The sequence below is a fragment of the Globicephala melas genome, chromosome 19 (assembly GCF_963455315.2).
Source record: "Globicephala melas chromosome 19, mGloMel1.2, whole genome shotgun sequence".
Classification (NCBI taxonomy): Eukaryota; Metazoa; Chordata; class Mammalia; order Artiodactyla; family Delphinidae; genus Globicephala; species Globicephala melas.
This window is the reverse complement of record NC_083332.1, coordinates 14,317,046-14,337,706: the sequence shown is the minus strand read 5'-3', so window position 1 is coordinate 14,337,706 and position 20,661 is coordinate 14,317,046. Positions and strand designations below refer to the sequence as shown.

Genomic DNA, 20,661 nt, shown 5'->3' with positions numbered 1-20,661 from the left:
ACCACTCTCTGCCCCCACTGGCTATAGAATCTTCCTTATACTTCTTTCTTTTCGTAACAGCTTCACTGACATATAATTCAACATTCCATAAATTCATCCTTTTAAAAATACAACTGAGTGGTTTTTAGTATACTCACAGAGATGCACAACCATCTAATTTTAGAATATTCTCATTATCCAAAACCCCATACCCCTTAGCAGTCACTTCCCACTCTTGTTCCCTCAGACCCTGGCAACTGCTAATCCATTCTTTATATCTACACATATGCTTATTCTAGTCATTTCATATAAATGTAATCATACAATATATGGTCTTTGTGATGGGCTTCTCTCACATAGCATAATGTTTCAAGGTTAGCATATGCTGCAGCATAGATTAGTACCTTTGCCTTTATACATATTGCTAAATAATGTTCCATTGAATGGATACACATTTTTCCCATTCATCAGTTGATGGACATTTGTATTGTTTTCACTTATTGTTACTAAGAATAATGCTACTAAGAACATTCATGTACATGTTTTTGTGTGGACATATGTTTCATTTCTCTTAGATATAAACACCTAGGAATAGAATTGCTGGATCATATGGTAACTCCATGTTTACCTTTTTGAGGAACTGCCAACTCTTTTTCAAAGCAGCTGCATCATCTTACAGTTCCACCAATATATCAAAGTTCCATTTTTTCCACATCTTCGCCATCTTTTGCATTAAATTCATTCTAGTGGGTCTGAAGTGGTATGTCATGATTTTGATTTGCATTTCCACAATGATGTTGAACATCTTTATGTGCTTATTTGTCATTTGTGTATTTTCTTTGGAGAAATGTATATTCCAATTCTTTGTTCATTTAAAAAATTTGGTGGTACTTCCCTGGAGGTCCAAGTGGTTCAGACTCCGTGCTTCCACTGCAGGGGACATGGGTTCGATCCCTGGTTGGGGAATGTGTCGTGGCGTGGCCAAAAGGAAAAAGGAATAAAAAAATTTTGGTTATTTGTCTTTTTATTTCAGTTGTAATAATTCCTCATATATTCCAAAATACAATTCCCTTCCTGAACTTGTGATTTTCAAATTTTGGGTCCCACTTTGTGGGCTGTATCTTCACTTTATTGGTGGTGTCCCTTGAAGCTTGAAAGTTTAATTTTGAGGAAATCCAATTTATGTATTTTTTTCCCCTTTGGCTGCTTGTACTCTTACATTTAGGTCGATGGTGCATTTTGAGTAAATTTTTGTGTGTGGCATGAGGTACGAGCCTGTGATAAAATATTTCACAAGTGCTGTCTTGACCCAATGTTGATGTCATGGCTAAAAACTCTCAATTCCTCTTCACAGAAAGTTTGCTAAACCCACACCCTAAATACCTCTCTTATCAAGGTCTAACACAATGTACCTTTGCCAGGCTACCCACGGATACCTCAGTAGCCTTGCCATTGTACATAGTCTTAACTGCATCCACCTTTTTCCAGGAGCACAGGTATGACATTATATGGACGACGCCCTCCTCTGAGGAGATTCATTTAACATGCTCATTAAGGACATAAAAATATTCACAAAAGAGCTCACAAAAAAAAGACATAGGCCACTGCCTCACACATAATGCAAAGCCCTGACACCTTCATTAAATTCCTGAAAAGTATTGGTAAAACGGGGCAACTCTATGCCTGACACTGTCAAGAAACTACAGTAAAATCTCTCAGCACCCATAATGTCTTTCAGTCGTATTTGGGTCTGGAAGCAACATATTCCTTACTTACAAATTTTAGTTAATCTCACTGATGCCGTTACTTACAAATCATCCCACCTTGGAAAGGAACCCTGCCAATAAAAGACTCCAGAATCTGTTCAAATTAAAATCAGCAGTCACTCCTGTTAGTGCCCTCAGAGACTCCTCTGCAGAGGCTGCAGCAACCTCCTCTCATGCCTCTGAACCCCCTCTGATGGCCACCAGGTGCCTACAGGCTTAAGATGCAAGAAAGTGCCCCTTTTGGCCCTATGCTATACACCACTAGAGTGACAACTGCTGGCTATATACTAAGATCTCTTGGAGATAAAGGCTTTCAAAGACCCTAAGCCTGGGACTCTCTGAACCCAGATGCCTACTATGCCTTGGATCATGGAGGCAGCACCCCCACAAACTCAGCACAGGTACATCCCATAGGCTCAGCCAAGCCTGAGCCCTCTGGAATGTTCCACCTACAGGAGGGAGTGGTCTTCCCTGTCCTTAGTCCCTTGCCAGATGCCATGGTGCTAGAGGAGGTCACCCCTCCCTCAGAGCCCTTGACTAGGAATCCTCCTGGGATTTAACTAAGTAAACAGCAATGTGAGCCCACAGACTTTATGAATAGCACTGCCACCATCATAGGCGATGGAGCTAAGTGGAATGTTGCTGCTTTCCATTCCTTAACTAGGATGTCCCCCATAAAGGACAGGATCCAAGGATCAGAACAAGTGGTCAAACTTTAGGAAGTCATCTCTGCACAAATGTCCTGACAAACAAATGGTCCCATCTGCACATTTTTACAAACTCTTGGGCCATTGCCTAAGAGTTGTCCCTTTAAGGGTAAAGAAATCTGGGAATCTCTTGCCTTACAGATACTCAAATATAAATCAAAGTCACTCATCTCTACATACACAAGGACTCACCAGGACAATCCTTATTCCCTTCAGAGTTCAAGACATTACTAGTAGTGACCAAGGCATACATTTCACTTCTCAAAACACACAATGTTGGGCTCTTGCGAAAGGCATTCAATGGAACTTTCATCTCCCAATAGGTCCCAGGCAGCTGGCTTAATTAAGAGACACAATGGTCTCTTTAAACAGCTCCCTTTTTTTTGCAGTATGCAGGCATCTCACTGTTGTGGCCTCTCCCGTTGCAGAGCACAGGCTCTGGACGCGCAGGCTCAGCGGCCATGGCTCACGGGCCCAGCCGCTCCATGGCATGTGGGATCTTCCCAGACCGGGGCACGAACCCGTGTCCCCTGCAACAGCAGGTGGACTCTCAACCACTGTGCCACCAGGGAAGCCCCTAAACAGCTCCCTTTTTTAAGTGGCAGTGTGTATGGGGATATATGTATACATATAGCTGATTCACTTTGTTGTACACCATAAACTAACACAATATTATAAAGCATTTATACACCAATAAAGATGTGAAAAATAAATAAATAGCAGTGTGGCAAAAGGACACCTACATGTGTCTCTCTCTTGCCTCAAGCCTTAATCTCTCTTAATTTAAGGCCTCCTGTCTGACTCACATCTCAAAGAAACTTTAGGAAACCTCCTTATCACTGTTTCCTATATTTAGAGGAAGCATGTCTCACCCTCCATGCACATGAAGACTCATCACATATGAGGTCTTTTAATAATAATGTCTCCCTCTAACTTTATGGATTTTCAATCCTGCTGCCATTTCATAAGAGCTGTAGGTCAGATTGAAGGCACATACTCTCCTCAGACCCATTAACCATAGATTGCCCAATGGGAGAAGCAACTGTCCACCTGGTATGTGGTCCATTTGAGCCTGAACTTTCCCTACCCAGGAAACCTTCCCCAATATTTGGATTATAAAGTGTTGAAAATTAATCTGGGATCTCCTTCTGATCCCATCCAGGAAATTCAAATTGGTGCATGTAGGCTAAGGCTCTTAATCTACAGGAAATACAGAAAAACATGTTAATGATACCAGACTGTGGGAAACTATACAGAACAAATCACCCTGTTTCTTCAACAAATACATTATAAACCAATCGCAACACATAGGTCTTATTTGGACCCAGATTCAAAGAAATTTTAAAATTTAAAAAAGATATGCCCGGAGAGGCAGTCTAAACTCTAACTGGATATCTGATATTAAAGAAATATTGTTTGAGAGAAAATAATGGTATTGTGATTAAGTTTTTTAAAAGACTCATCATTCACATACACACTGAAATGTTTATGGATGAAGTAATACAACAACATCTGGCATTTGCTACAAAATAATTCTGGGGTGGGCAGAGGTATAGATCAAACAAGACTAGCTATGAGTCAATCATTATTGAAGCTGAACAAAGGATGGTACATAGAGGTTCATTACTATTTTGTCTATTTTTGTACAGTTTGAATTTTTCATAATAAAAAGTTAAAAAAAATGCTGATCATGGCTCAGTGAATTGATTTTACCACACACACAAAAAATAAAGTAACAACACCATAGTTTGAAAACTCTACAATAGCATATTAATAATTTTCTTAAGCTTTCCAACAACTAGCAAAGTACCTTGGATAAAACATAAAATCAAAACATAGTGATTAGTAAAGTAACGATACAGCCTCTCTGAGGGAAAATATAGCAAGAAGTATTAAAATTTAAAGTCCACACATAAGTTGGCCCAGAAAGTAGCATTCATCCTACTAATAAACTCATCAAATGAGCATCTATATTTATCCCACCACCGTTTACAATAGTAAAAGACTGATAGCCATCTGAAAGTTAGTAAGGGTCAGTTTTTAAACATGGAAGAAGTATGGAATACAGTTCAGCTATTAAAAATGAATAAGCCCGTCATGTACTAATATATGCATAGAATCCCCCTGGAAGTACTCAAGAAACTAGTCACACTGGTTGCCCTCTGAAGTGGGAAAACTCCGTGACTAACGGCAGAGCTGGGAGGGAGAATTTGCTGAATGCTCTTTTGAACCTTTTAAATACTTACAATATCATCTCTTAAACAATAAAATTAAGAAAATACTAAAAGAAAGGCTTCAAATTTCACTCTGTGGGATTTATTCTATTCCTTCAAAAATCTTAGAAAAGGACTATGTATACAGGCGGCATTAAAATATTTGGCACACGAATATGTGTACCTCAGGTTAAAAAGAGAGAAATGGAGTGGAACATCTTCTTTGGGTCCATTCCTCTAACTTCCCCCCATCCCCATTATTCTTTGGAATAGCAACGCCCAAGAACCAGATCACTAAAAGGGTTCTTGCTATAGATTTTCAAGGACAGAAAGATATATCCCGAAAATCCAGAAAGCAATTCAGAGACAAAAAAGAGAAAAACAACTTACCTTGGATAAAAATCTTAGTTGTCCAACAGCTACTCTTCCCTTGTTCTCTGGTCACCTGTGTCAGAGAAGTTGGTAAGAGTTAAATAATCTTGAGACACCAAGCCTTTCTTTGAGCGCAGACTTATTTGTTAGAACCAAACATCTTCTACTCTCCCTGCCCCACCCCACGGCCCCCACCCCACGAGTTAAAGTAGACACTCAGCCGAAGCTCAGCGACTGACCTGAGCAATGATGCCCTCCCTCTTTGGGAACCAGAGTGGAAGTCGAGAATCCGCATAGGGCTCCCCAGGTGGATTCCTGAGGGGAAACTGGAATCTTACCACCTCGATTTTTGCCTCCTTTCTTCTCAGCCCCCCGAACGTGAGGCTGTTTCTGGCTCTAAAATTCTCATTCTGACATCAGGTCTGTGACTTGGAGACAAGCTTCTTTATCTGGTCATTCTCGCAGCTTAACACAACCGCTCTCACGTCTGAAGACACAATTACCACTCTCTCAAGTGGTCACACAAAATCATGCAGTCCCACAGGCACATCACGTTACACACACACACACACACACACACACACACAGTGGCGTGCTAAGGCCTGAGGCTCTAGACACGGCCGGTCTTTGTCCCGGGGCTCAGAAAACGCCTCACCTTCTGCTTCTCCGGCGTCCTGCCGGGTCCCAGCGGACCGGTCCACATCAACAGTCCGCGCTCCCACAGCCGCTGCGCAGCTCAGCTCGTTCCAGCATTAACAGCGCTGACAACCTAGTAGGAAGTAACGTTACACCCGCAGGCTTCTGGAAAATGTAGTCCAGTACCCAAAAGATCCGAGAGAGCCAGCAACCCAAACCTTCCGAGCCCCTCTCAGAACCGTACTCGTCCCAAAAGCACAAGCCGCGAGCGGCGGGTCTTCCGCCGACTCCGCAAATCACTCCGCGCGTCTGCCGTCCCAGCTGTGATGTGGCACCTCCGGTCGCGCTCTGGCACCTCCGGTCGCGCTCTGGCACCAACGGTCGCGCTCTGACGGGAAGCTTATTTCCGGCCGCGGGGACTTCGGGGACATGTAGTGCGGACTAGGAGTCCCAGAGGGCCAAAAGGGGTCGTCCTGTTCTCTCAGCCTCAGCTTACCACGGGTTGGCGCTGGATACCGCCACAGAGTCTGAAGGCTCTGGCAGGTGGAAGGGAAGATAGAGCGGATTCCGAGGAGGCTAAAGGAGATGAATCTCCAGGCCGTTACTGCAGCCTGGCCTGTGGAGGAGGACGTAAGGAGAGTGACCCTTTACTGCTGGTGAGCGCATTTGCTTCAGTTTGTGACCTTGGGGGTGTGGTTGTGCAGCTGTTCCTGATACAGTTTTTATGATTAAAAATAAATAAATAAAGTGTTTAAAGTCCACTTTCTGAATGTAACATGCCAAAAAGTGCCCAAATCGTTAAAGATGGGTGATTTTTCATAAATTGCTCAAACTTAGAGTAACTGTTACTGAATACAAGTTCGTGTGCCTGAAGCACAGTGAGGCCAAACTGAGGTGTTGGAGTTTGGAGCAGAGAAAGGTTTATTGCAAGTCCAAGTAAGGAGAACAGGTGGCTTGTGCTCAAAAACCCCAAACTCCCTGCTGGTTTTAACAGGCAAAATTTGGGGTGAGGGCTTCAGGGTGTGTGACTTTCTTCTGACTGGTGGTGAGGTAATAGGGCAGTGTTCCAGGACTCTTGTGCTCAGCCTGAAGTTACCTTCCTCCACCTAGGTGGGAGCCTTAGTTCCTGCAGAAGAACGCAAAGATATGATTATGTATATCCCTTGAGGAGGAACGAGGATCCTGCTTTAATGGTTACATTACGGTTTCTTTTGTTTTTTTTTTTTTTTGGCCATGCCACTCAGCATGTGGGATCTTAGTTCCCGGACCAGGGATTGAACCCATGCCCCCTGCATTGGGAGCATGAAGCCTTAACCACTGGACCACCAGGGAAGTCCCATGCACTATAGTTTCTTAACTGCTTATTCTTGGTTTCTGCATTCCCTTACTTCCTTGATTAGTAACTGTTTGAATCTGCTCTTTGGTATTCAGGAAGGTCTAGGAGGCTGAAGCCTTTATCCTGCAAATAAGAAACTGGGGACACAGAAAGGTTTTTGTGCCCAGGAGGCCCCCACTGGGTTCTGATCAGTTTCATAACTAGCACCCCAGAAGTCCCCTACTGCTCTCCTGTAAAGATATCCATCACATGACTTACAATATTACAGATTAGTTTTGCCTGATTTTGAACTGAACATAAATGCAATCATATTGTATGCACACTTTCTAACCCCTTTGGTCTGACTTCTTTTGCCAAATATTCAGTTTGTGAGATTAATTGCTAAAGTTCGCTTACTCTCATTGTTGATGGTATTTGGCTTGTTTTTAGCTTGGGGCTACTAGGAATAGTGCTTTTGAACAGTCTCATTTGTGTATTTTGCTGTGTATATGTGTGCATCTTGGAGGGGAATTGCTGGGTCATAGGTTATGCATATGTTTAACTATAGTAATACATTGCCAAACGGTTTTCCAAAGTGGTTTTCCGATTGCAGCTATGTATTATAGTTCCAGTTGCTCTGTATACCTAACACACACTTTATGTGTTTCCTTTTTAACCTTTCTGGTGGGTGCATGGTGGTTTTCATTTGAATTTACCTGATGTGTCCATTTGTATATCTTCTGTAACAGGGGAAGATACCTGCCAGCTTTAGTATTAATTTGGGCAAACAGGAAGAGGACCAAGAGAATCTGGAACCTCTTGTAGAGTTCTGTACTGTTTAGATTGGTGTTGATCCAGTGCCTTCAATAGTGCCTCTCTTTCCTTACTGCCTTTAAGAACAAATAGGACTGGAGTAAAGGCAAAGGTCCATCCTTCCCTAAGAGGGACCCAAGGCCACCTGCACTGGTCAAGGTATGTTGGGGACTTGACAGTGACCAAGGTTGCCAAACATTTTAAGCCCTTTTGGACATTGGGACATAAGTTACTGCGGTGCTAGAAAGCACCCTTGGGGGTGGTCAAAAAAATTACTTGAAGCAGTTAATAATAACTTCCAGAAATAATTTGGAAAGTAATTTCCAGATTGATCAATAGACTGGTATAACTTTACAGGTGGGCTCTTTTGGAGCAATACCCATTCAAGTGGTTGTAACTGATACTGCTGAATGTGTTGTGGTAATAGATGTGTTAATTATAGGTAATAATTCTCTTGACCATTAGGGATGTTCCCAATGGGGAAATGCCACAATTAGAACAGTGGTAGTGACGCAAGTACCCAACCTGGAGCCTACTAGACTTCTTCAGTATAGTCATGTAGTTACTGTGAAGTAGTATAGGGTGCTGGGGAAGGAGGACAGAGGGAGTAGAAGACGTCAGAGGTCACTATACTGATCAAGGAGCTAGAGGAGGAAGAGGTGCTTAAAGAAACTATGTCACATAATGGCCCTCAGTGGCCAGTGAAAAATACAATGTTATCTGGCTCTGGACTGTGAACTACCAGAAGCTCAGTGTGGCAGTAGTCTCTCTCACACGTGCAGTTCCAGTATTAACAATCACAGAGTCTGTAATGCAGACTGAAGGAGTTTGTCTTGCCATGGTTGGTGGACATTGCTAATACCTTCTCAGCATCCTGTTGCATTCTGCAAATCAGTGCCAATTTGCCTTCACAAGTTTCTAATTACCTTTATTTTATCATGTTGCCACAGCTACCTAAACTCTTCACAATTCATCATTAGTGAATAGGCCAAGATCTAAAAAGGCTGAAATATTACCAGAGATGTCCTGTTACCATTACATTGATGGCATTATTCCGATTGGAAGGGCTAAGCACAGCATATAGACTGCCTTTCATAAGATGAGTCAATTATCTGAACCAGGGCTGGAAGATTAAGATCCCAATAAGATACAGGGGCTAAACACTGAAGGAAGATTCTTGGAAACCAGGTGGGCTGCCCAGAGAAAAAGCCCTGAGCTTTTTAAAGAAAAATTGTTGGCCTTAAAAGCTTCAGCAAACAAAATGAGGCACAACATGTGATAGGCACGTTTGGGTGTTGGAGGCACTTCATACCTCACGTGAGGATCCTCCTAACTCACTATATAAGATCACTCAAAAGGGGCACTGTCCAATAACAGGCCTTAGAAACTATCCAACAAGCTGTACAGGCTGCCCTTCCATTCTGGCCAGTCAGCCCTAACAAGCCTTTTGAGCTGCAAGTGTCAGCAACTGACATTTATGCAGACTGGAGCCTGTGGCAAAAAGATGTGGTCACTAGGCAATGGCATTCCCTTGGGTTTTGGACATGCACGTGTCTGACACCATCAACGAGTATTATTAATTTCCTAGGACTGCCACAACAAAGTACCTCAAACTAGCTGGTTTAAAACAACAGAAATTTATTGTCTCACAGTTCTGAAGGCCAGAAGTCTGAAATCAAGGTGTTGGCCTCTCTGAAGGCTCTAGGGGAGAATCTTTCCTTGTTTTTTCCTTATTTCTGGTGGTTTCTGGCAATTCTTGGCATTCCTTAGCCTGTAGACATATCACTCCAATCTCTGGCTCTGTTATCACATGGCGTTCTCTTTGTATGGCCGTGTCACTGTGTCCAAATTTGCCTTTTATAAAAATAAGGACACCAGTCATATTGCATTTAGGGCCCACCCTAATCCAGTGTAACCTCATCTTAACTTGATTATGCAAAGACTGTATTCCCAAATAACTAAGTCACATTTATGGGTTCCAGGTAGCCATGAATTTGGAGGGGACACTATTCAAGCCAGTACAACAAAATACCCCGTTTCGGAGACAATTACTGGCTCATTATTAGTCACTGGATACTGAAGACTAACAAACCAATAGCAGGTTGTGTTACACAAACATCCCTATCCTGGGTTAGAAATGTGAATACCAACAAAGTGAATATTGTACAACAGCATTCATTATTAAGTGGAAGTGGAATATCCAGAAAAGAAGCAAACTGGTCATTCATGGCATTTCACATCTACATGAATAAGTGACTAGTCATTCTCCAGATGCAGTTATGTCAGATGCAGTGTCTGTTCCAGCACCTTGAGCTTCTAGGGAGCTTCAATACACTAAGATTCCTGAGTATTCCTGGGGCTGGTTCATGGACATATCAGCTAAGTTAAAAACAGATGGGATGTACTAGACCACTGCTGCTGTGCAGCCTCAAAGAAAAATGCTTAAAGTTGTGCATGGAAAAGAGAACTCTGCTTAATGGGAGGAACTGCAGGCTGCGATGCTTCCCCTGGAAAATACCCCTCAAAATGTACCTTGTTACATTTTCACTGACTCATGGGCAGGAGCCAATGCACTGGCGATGTGGTGTTGTACCTGGCGGTGGGACAACTGGATAATTAAGTTTCAGCCTCTGTGAGGATGAAGCATTATGGCAAGAAGATTGCACAAGACCCACATCCCTTGGTTGTAACCATGTGGATGCCCACTGAAAAGGGTTTTATGAGGACCAAGTGTCAGCAACTGACAATACGCAGCCTGGAGCCTATGGCAAAAAATGTGTCCACTAGGCAATGACATCCCCTTGGGTTTTGGACACAGCACATTTCTGACACTGTCAACCAGTATATTAGTTTCCTAGGGCTACTACAACAAAGTGCCACAAACTAGGTGGATTAAAACAACAGAAATTTATTGGAATGGAATCTATGAGATCATCAGATAAGGACCCAGGTAAGGGCCATGGCCACCTGGATTCACAATCACATGTGTATAGATAATCCATCTATAATTCAGGACTGAGCCCCAAAATGAGACATAGTGATTCCAACACAAGAGGTCAGGAAAGCCCAGCAAACATGCCTAGACTGTCAACTATGCAGTTGAGTAGCAAAGAGAACTCTTGGACACACAGCCAGGGGTACCAGACCTGGCCAGTCCTGGAAAATAGACCATATAGGCTCTCTCTGTTCCACCCAAAGGTACCGGTGGGAATTGACTGCAATAGACACCCTTTCAGTGTATAGCACTGCCAACCTGTCCACACAGCAGATGGGGGCCATACTTTGCAAAGACTCTTAGATGGAATAGTATGGTCATCTAAGCCATAGATGTGTTACATTGTTATCTACTTGGATTCCCTGAACATATCCAATCAGACAATAGTGCCACCTTATAACCAAAACATATGCTGCAACAGGCGGCTACGTGGGATATTCACTGGACCTTTCATGCCCTGTATCATATGCAGGCAGCAGGTGCTATTGAAAGATGGAAAATGGAAAGATGGAGAAACTGAAAAGATAATTGGACAACTGAGACAGCTCCCAGTGGAGCACATAATTAAGACACGCAGTTTGGGCACTAAATGTGGCAATTCTCCCAAAATGTTACCTTCCATTTAAATAGAATGTTTAATTATGAGGTTGGAGAGGATAGAAGAGGCCCAGACTGCTGTCAGAAACCCAATCCACATAATTAACTTCTCACTCTACCTTTTTGCCTTCCACACATACCCTTGGAGAAAAGGGGGCTGGGAAACTCTAACCTAGTACTTCTTTTGTCTCCTGGCTGTACTTGCTGAATTTAGCAATTATGGATATTGATGATAATGATCATGAATATGAGGTGATGTTTTAAATTTTTGTTTTATTTTTGAGGGGAAAAATAATGTTTATCACCTTTTATCACCTATATGCTTGCCCAAATTCTATGTTTTGTAACCCCCCAAAATCCTCAAAGTGGAGGAATTTTAAATTTTATTCATGTTAGCTAAGGCAAGGACTGAGATTCAAAACCAGTTCTCTCTTGAGTTCAGAGCCTGTGCTCTGCCTACTACATTAATATCTTTAAAAAACAAAAAAACCCACTTTATTGGGACTTCCCTGGTGGTCCAGTGGTTAAGACTCCACACTCCCAATGCAGGGGACCCAGGTTCAATCCCTGGTCAGGGAACTAGATCCTGCACACCGCAACTAAGAGCCTGCATGCTACAACTAAAAGAGCCCGCATGCCGCAATGAAGTTCCTGTGTGCCACAACGAAGATCCTGCATGCCGCAACTAAGACCCAGTGCAGCCAAATAAATAAATAAATATTTAACCCCCCCCAAAAAACCCACTTTATTAAGTACGATTGATATAATACAAAAAAACTGATAATGCATTAATTTGATGGGTTTGGAGATAAGTACATATCATGATCATGATCATGATCACCAGAATCAATGCCATAAACATATCCATCACCTCCAAAAGTCTCCTCCCACCCTCTTTATTTATTATTATTTTTTGTGTGATAAGAACACAGACTGTCAGATCTTCCCTCCTGGCAAATGCTCAAGTATACAATACAATATTATTAACTATAGGCCCTAGGCTGTACAGTAAACTCTAGGACTTACTCATCTTGTATATCTGAAACTTGAATCATTTTACTATTACCTCCCCATTTCTCCCTCCCTAAGTTTTTATTTTTAAATAGACTAATAGCACCTTTCTCCAAGAGTGCTTGTGAGGATAACGTGAAGTCTGACATGAAGTAAATGTCCAGCAGTCAGTACTAACTGTCTCCCACAGCTTCTCAGCCCTTCCTGTTTTTTGGACTTGGGTCCTTGGCTGGGGCAAAATTGTGTGCTGAGACCAGTTGTAACTCTGCTCCTCACATCGGGGCAGGGGCAAGCTAGACTCCTTCAGGGTTCCCCTTGTCCCATCCCTTCCCTCATCTAACTTTTCTTTCTTCCAGTTTCATTGAGCTATAATTGACATACAGTACTGTATAAGTTTAAGGTATACAGCATAATATTTGACTTACATACATCATGAAATGATTACCACAATAAGTTCAGTGAACATCCATCATCTCATATAGATACAAAAGAAAAAGAAAAAACGAATTTTTCCTTGTGATGAAAACTCTTAGTATCTATTCCCTTAACAACTTTTGTATGTAACATACAGCAGTATTAATTATATTAATCATGTTGTATATTACATCTCTAGTACTTATTTATCTTATAACTGGAAGATTGTACCTCTTGACAACCTTCATCCAATTCCCCCTCCTCCTACCCACTGCCTGGGGTGACCACAAATCTGATCTCTTTTTCTATGAGTTTGTTTATTTGTTTTTTGTTGTCATTGAAGTATAATAGACCTACAACACTATGTTAGTTACTGGTGCACAACATAGTGATTCAATATACTATACATTACAAAATGATCACCACGAGCTGATGACTCTTAAGGTGGTGCTGGCATGGTCCACACAACAGGAGTGGAGGAGGTTCTAGGATAGCACAGGTATAGTAAGAAACTGCTGAGGCATCTAGGGATGAGTTATGCCATATGGTATGAATAAGACATGGGCGATATTGGAAAAAGAATGAAGTGATTGCTGCAGGGACTGGTTGGAGACTAATCATATGGCTGTAGAAGAGGAACAACCCTGATCATTGGGTATAGAACACTTAGACCTTTTGAGGTGAGGGTAGAGGGAGGGACCATTAATCTCTCTCAACTCTTATCCCTGTCCAACACCTGGCCAGTTTATCCCAAACTGTCACCATCACGTCAACATAACTGTTGACCAACAAATAGTCCTAATCAGAAACCTTCCAAGAGCTGCTGACTTCAGAAAGGAACAGCCTCCACTTAAAATATTCTATTTATGTCCCATTTTACTCAGAAAAAGTTCAACCACAATTTACAAGGTCACCATAAACTGACTCTTTCCAACATACACCTCTCTGATCACATTTCATACTCCTTTCCTTGTTTACTCTGTCTTAGACAGATTAGCCCTTGGTGCTTCTCATACACAATGAGCCTGCCTGCCTCAGGACTTCTGTAGTTACTGTGCCCTCTGCCTTAAGTCATCCTTCACTCCCACCCTATTATGTTGATTGCATGCATTAATGCGATTGCTTGATCATTGACCTTTACCTCAGTCTTTTCTCGTCTGCAGTCTTTGCCTTCCCATTACAAGCACATAATCTTTACACCCAAAACTCTCTACCAAGGTGACTGCAATCACTCCCAAGGCTCCAACTATTATAGCTCTGTGAGGCTTTTCCATATTTCAATCTTAGCCATTTCTTCTGGTTGCAATACGTGAACTCCTCTTACAATTAATTGTACTTTTTGAATGATTTGAAAAGATACTTTCCCAATCCTCAGGCTATACATTTCTTAATAGTTCATATTATTTTATAACCTCTATGTCTCCTAGAAAAATATCCTCCACACATAGAATATAAGGGAGTGTTGGCTGAAAGAATGAATACATAAATAATTAATCCAAAAACTAAATATACTAAATACCAAAACGTTCCAAGGGAGTGACACATATATAACCCAAAAGATAAAAGAGAGTGAACCAATAAGAAGGAATAAGATCCCAAATAAAGGTAGAAGCTTGTCATCAGAATCACCTGCTATGAATAGGAGGGAAAAATGAGAGAAAAGAAGCAGAGATAGGGTTATCTTGGAGGTGGAGGTGTGGGCATATGGAAGCTCATAGTGAGGTTTACTTTTCTATATAGTTGTGGACCTCTGAGGGGATATTTCCCAAAATATCTCAAAGACATGGTCTCCTCATTGAACAACTAAGTTACATCCTGCACTCCTCTCCTCTTGCATGACCATCAGTCGCTTACCTAGATACAGGCCCCTTGTCAGCTCACTGTCAAAAACACCCCAAGGCTCCTTCCCTTGCTCCAATAAAGAGATCACTTCTGGCTTGGGAATGGAAAGTCCTACTCATGAGAGAAGAAAGATTTTTATGTTGTAGATGTTCCAGCACTCAAATCCTGTCCTGTGATCAGCAAATAAAGGAGGATGTCACTATTGCAAGGGCCACAAAAAGCACAGAAGATGGAACTTTGGCCTTAGGCCCAACGATGCTTCCCAGACTCTGCAAAGCTCAAGCCATTTCTTTAGGAATAGGGAGAAGAAATGCATAGGATATATGAAAAGCATTGAAAAATTCCTCTTGGGGGAAGCACATAATCCAGAGGGCAAACTAAGACTTTTTGGAGATAGTTGTGCTTACCGACTGAGACCAGGTTGCTATAATTCTCCAACATTACATATCTGTACAAATTCCTTTGAGTTGAGTCCAGGCATTCTCACTCCTCCTGAGAGAAGTCTATGGACACATCCTTGAATATCACAAATTCCTGAAATGAAGACTTGTGTAATGAAAATAAATGATTTCAAGATGGAAGGAAAGACAAAAAAAAGATAAAAGTAGATGAAGTACAGGAGAATTTTACAGGAAAAGAGAAGTGGAGAGCAAACAGTTTGGGGTCAATGCCTGTGATGTGAGTGAAGAATAGAGAGTTAGTGTTAATCAGTGAGCAGGTCTCACACAACCCAGTTCTTTCAGACAAAAGCTCCTGTGCACAGTGAGGATTCCAAGATCCTTTCTAATTTAAAAGTATACTAAATTCATTTAAGACAAATATCGCAATTAAAAAGCCAACAGGCATATAGTATATTCTCAATAAAGAGGAGTACCCTCCTGCTTCCTCCTCTCCCCTGAAAACTCAAGTTATAAATAACTGGTAGCTCTTTGGCAGGGTATCAAAGGATAAAATTTTACAATAATAGGAATATAAAGAAGACCCAAACATTTTCAACAATCAGAAAACAGGTCACATGAAGGCACCAGGAAACAGAAACACAATGGCCTGCTCAATAGTACCCTGAAATGAAAAAACAAGTGAACAAAAGAAAATAAACCAAAAAAATGTGATGAATTTTTCAATAATAAGAGAGAAATGAGTTCTTGACTAGAGTTATTTATCCAGCCAAAATTCACACTAATGCGAGGGTTGTATAGGACATTTCTAGATAAGCAATGACTCAAATATGTATCTCCTATGAACCCTTTTTCTTTCTTTTTCCTCTTTTATTGTTTTTCCTTTTATTTAAAACAGATTTTTCAGCTTTAATGAGATATAATTGACAAATAAATTGTACATATTTAAAATATACAAAGTGATGATTTGACATACGTATACTTTGTGAAATGATTACCACAACAAGGTTATTTAACATATCCATTGCCTCAAATACTTACCTCTCTTTTTTGGGGGGTGGGGGGGTGAGAATACTTAAGGTCTACTCTCTTAGAAAATTTCAAGTACAGTATAGTCACCACAATGTACATTAGATTCCCAGAGCATCTTATAAATGAAGGCTTGTACCCTTTGACCAGCATATCCCTATCTCCTCCACCCTCCAGCCCCTAATAACCACACCATTCTATTCGGCTTCTATGAGTTGGACCTTTTCTTTTTTTTTAAGATATACACATAAATTAAACCATATAGTATTTGTCTTTGGCCAATTTCACTTGGCATAATGTACTCTAGATATATCCATGTTGTTGCAAATGGCAGAATTTCCTTCCTTCTCATAGCTGAATAATATTCCATTATATGTATGTATATCTAACTATCTATCAATAGAAAAAGAAAAAGAAAAAAAATCAACACAGCAGAGTGGCAAGAGAAGGTCCCAGTGAGTGACGAATATCTCATATCCATTTTATCTGTTCATCCATCAATGTACACTTAGGTTGTTTCCATATCTTACTGTGAATAATGCTGCAGTAAAAATGAACATGGGAGTGCAGATAACTTTTCAAGATACTGATTTTGTTTCCTTTGTATATATACCCAGAAATGGGACTGTTGGATTATATAATAGTTCTATTTTTAATTTTTTGAGGAATCTCCATACTGTATTCCATAAAGGCTTTACCAATTTTCATTCCAAATAACAGTGTACAAAGATTTCCTTTTCTCCACATTCTCACCAACACTTAACTTTTGTCTTTTTAAAAAATATTTATTTATTATTTTTTTTAGGCTGCCCTAGGTCTTAGTTGTGGCACATGGGCTTCTTAATTTGCGGCATGTGGACTCTTAGTTGTGATACACATGCGGGATCTAGCTCCCCAACCAAGGATCGAACCCTGGCCCCCTGCATTGGGAGTGCAGAGTCTTACCCACTGGACCACAAGGTAAGTCCCTGTTGCATTTTTTTAAACTAACTTTTATTGCAGTAGAGTTGATTTACAATGTTGTGTTAGTTCTTGCTGTACAGCTACGTGAATCAGTTATACATATATCCACAATTTTTTAGATTCTTTTCCCATATAGGTCATTACAGAGTATTGAGTAGAGTACCCTGTGCTATGTTGTCTTTTTGATAGAAGCCATCCTAACAGGTATGAGGTGATATCTCAATGTGGTTTTGATTTGCTTTTCCCTAATGATTGGTGATGTTGAGCCCTTTTATGTACCAGATGGCCATTAATATATCTTCTTTGGAAAAACGTCTAATCAGGTCCTTTCCCCATTTTTTAATGAGGTTATTCACTTTTTGTTTGTTTTTGCTGTTGAGTTGTATAAATCTTTATATATCATGGATATTAATAGCTTTATCAGACATGTGGTTTGCAAATATCTTCTCTCATTCTGTATGTTGCCTTTTCATTTTGATGACTGTTTCCATTGCTGTGCAAAAGCTTTTTAGTTAAATGTAGTCCCACTTGTTTATTTTTGTTTTTGTTGTCTGTGCTTTTGGTGTCATATCCAAAAAAATCATTGCCCAGACCAGTGTCAAGAAGCTATTCCCTATGATTTTTTCTAATAGTTTCTTCTAATAGTTTTATGGTTTCATACCTTATATTTTCTTCACTTTTTTCATTCTCTTTTCTTTGTTCCCCTCTGAGTTATTTCAAATGACCTATCTATGACCTCACAGATTCATTCTTCTGCTGGATTAAGTCTGCTGTTGATGCTCCCTATTGCATTTTTCATTTCATTCATTGCTTGCTTCAGCTCGAAAATTTGTTTGGTTCTTTTTTATGATTTCTATCTCTTTGTTAAACTTTTTGTACATTGTTTTTTTATTTCATTGAATTGTGTTTCCGTGTTTTCTTTTTTCTCACCAAACTTCCTAAATATTTTGAATTCTTTATCAGGCAAATTGCAGATCTCCATTTCTTTGGGGATGGTTACTGGAAGATTATTGTATTCCTTTGGTGGTATCATGTTTCCTTGATTTTTTTGTGTGTGTTCCTTGAAGTCTTACATCATGTTCACATCTGATGTAGTCTCTTCCTCCAGTCTTTACTGAATGGCTTTGGGAGGGAAATACTTTCTTTCAGCCTTTTCTGTGGACTTCTTTTTTCTAAGACAGTAGTAGAGGTTGTGTTATATTAAGATCAAGTACTAAAAGAGCAAAGAGTTACACAAGGAATCAGGGGGAAAAAAGCAACACGGCAGAGGGGCAAGAGAAGGTCTCAGTGTAAATATAAACCAGGAAAACTAGGACAACAGCTAGGAAACAGAGGTAAAGAAAAATCTGTCCAGATGGAAGCAGTGGGCACATGGAAGACCATGAGAGACTCTCCAGGAAATAATGTTTGACTATGTGAAAATTGCTATTAATATACATTACATATTAATAATATATAACATAGGGACTTCCCTAGTGGTGCAATGGTTAAGAATCTGCCTGCCAATGCAGGGGACACGGGTTCAAGCCCTGGTCCAGGAAGATCTCACATGCTGTGGAGCAACTAAGCCTGGGCGCCACAACTACTGAGCCTGCACTCTAGAGCCTGCAAGCCACAACTACTGACCCGCGTGCCACAACTACTGAAGCCCATGTGCCTAGAGCCCATGCTCTGTGACAAGAGAAGCCACCGCAATGAGAAGCCCACACACTGCAACAAAGAGTAGCCCCTGCTCACTGCAACTAGAGAAAGCCCGTGTGCAGCAACAAAGACCCAACGCAACCAAAAAAAAAAAAGAAAAAGAAACTAACACAACATTGTAAATCAACTATGCTTCAATTAAAAATTTTTTAAAAATAATAATATATAACACATAATATAAATTAACATAAATATAAAATGCTATTAATATATTCTATATAAATATTAATAATATATTATATTAGGAACATTGTTACATTTTGAACAATACTTACTAGAAAGCTAGGCAAAAAATAAAAATTAAAAAATACACCCAGAAAATTAACTTCAGAAAAAAATGAAAATTTATACAAACATCTCACAAGATGACTATTTAGTAATGACTTTTTGCTTCAAAAGCTTCCAAAAGTTAAAGCACTTTTTCTACAATGATGCTTTTCTTCTTTCAAAATAGTGACTTTTACTCCAAAACACACTAAATAAATACATTATAAGAACTGATATGAGAACATTGTATGGTTTTAGGCAAAGTCAAACATCAATTTATTCTATACAACCATTTTCAGTTAGAGAACATCATATGGAACACATTTACAATGTTGTGACATTCGGATGAACTTCAACTATTCTGTTGCATACTTTGGCAGGTGAGAAGAGTGAAGAGAGAGTGTTGTCCAGCACTCTTTGGAATGTTATGCATATGTACTGTTTCAACACACTGTCATGCTTACCCTGTATTTTGCCTTAAGGCAGTTTGTATGTGTGCTATTTATTTTAAAGCTTATAAGATAACAAGGAGCCCCAATAAGGTTGAAAAATTGGTGATGAAAATGGTGCAGAAAGAAAAATATATATTCAAATATATATTCAATTGCTTCATAAGTTACAACGTGAAAATAATTGGAAATATGGGAGCAAATGCCATTAGTTGAGGGTAAGTGCCTTTTGGGAATAGGGCTGAAACTACATGACAATACTTGAAGTTTAAAGTTTGGTGGAGACTTTAGAGTTTTCTACATACCCAAAGTATGTCATCTGCATAGTGACAGTTTTACCTCTTCCCTTCCAATGTGAATGCCTTTTATTTCTTTTCCTTGTCTGACTGCTATGACTAGGACATCCAATACTATGTTAAATAGAAGTGATGAGAATATGCATCCTTGTCTTGTTCCTGAATTTAGAGGGAAATCTTCCAGCCTTTCACTGTTGAGTATGATGTTAGCTGTGGGCTTGTGCTAAATGGCCTTTATTGAGATAGGTTCCCTCTATACCAACTTTGATGAGTGTTTTTATCATGAGTGAATGTGAATTTTGTCTAACAGTTTCTCTGCATCTACTGACACAATCCTTTTGTTAATGTGGTGTATCATATTGATTGATTTGTGAATACTGAACCAGCCTTGCATTTCTGGAATAAATCCCACTTGATCATGGTGTTATGATCCTTTTTATATACTGTTGGATTCAGTTTGCTAATATTTTATTGAGGATTTTTGCATCTATATTCATCAAAGATATTGGCCTGTAATTTTCTTTTTCTGTAGTGTCTTTGATTTCAGTGTCAGGGTAATGATGGCCTCATAGAATGAATTTGAGTGTTCCATCCTCTTCAATTTTTTTGAATAGTTTGAGGAGGATAGGTATATTAGCTCTTCTTTACATGTTTTGTAGAATTCCCCTGTGAAATTGTCTGGTCCTAGACTTCTGTTTACTGGGAGTTTTATTATTACAAATTCAATTTCACTACAAGTGATCAACTTGATCAAATTGTCTGTTTCTTCTTGATTCAGCCTTGGCAGGTTTGTGTTTTTAGAAATTTGTTGCTTCTATGTTGTCCAATTTGTTGGCATATAATTCTTTGTAGTATTCTCTTATGATTTTTTGTTTCTTTGTGAGGTATCAGTTGCTAT

At 40.0% G+C, this 20,661-nt stretch overlaps 1 protein-coding gene and 1 long non-coding RNA gene across 10 annotated transcripts in view; one reads left to right on the top strand and one right to left on the bottom strand.

The window, feature by feature from the left end:
- LOC115862591 (zinc finger protein 420) overlaps positions 1 to 20,661 on the bottom strand; it is a 134,238-nt gene that overhangs the window by 91,671 nt on the left and 21,906 nt on the right. For 4 of the 9 annotated variants that reach the window (XM_060288754.1, XM_060288761.1, XM_060288760.1 and 1 more), the window contains exons 3-5: positions 5,693 to 6,799; positions 5,056 to 5,110; positions 608 to 933 (exon numbers count right to left, since the gene is read on the bottom strand). The gene's annotated coding sequence lies outside the window, so the exon portion shown is untranslated. Of the gene's footprint in view, positions 1 to 607; positions 934 to 5,055; positions 5,111 to 5,276; positions 5,353 to 5,692; positions 6,800 to 14,672; positions 14,772 to 15,067; positions 15,370 to 20,661 lie in introns of those variants that run through there. The other 5 variants (XM_060288757.1, XM_060288752.1, XM_060288756.1 and 2 more) reach the window with 5 other exon arrangements.
- LOC132593919 (uncharacterized) lies at positions 6,095 to 18,839 on the top strand. Its single transcript, XR_009560015.1, has 3 exons — positions 6,095 to 6,329; positions 16,893 to 17,047; positions 18,562 to 18,839. It is a non-coding gene; the product is annotated as an uncharacterized lncRNA (long non-coding RNA).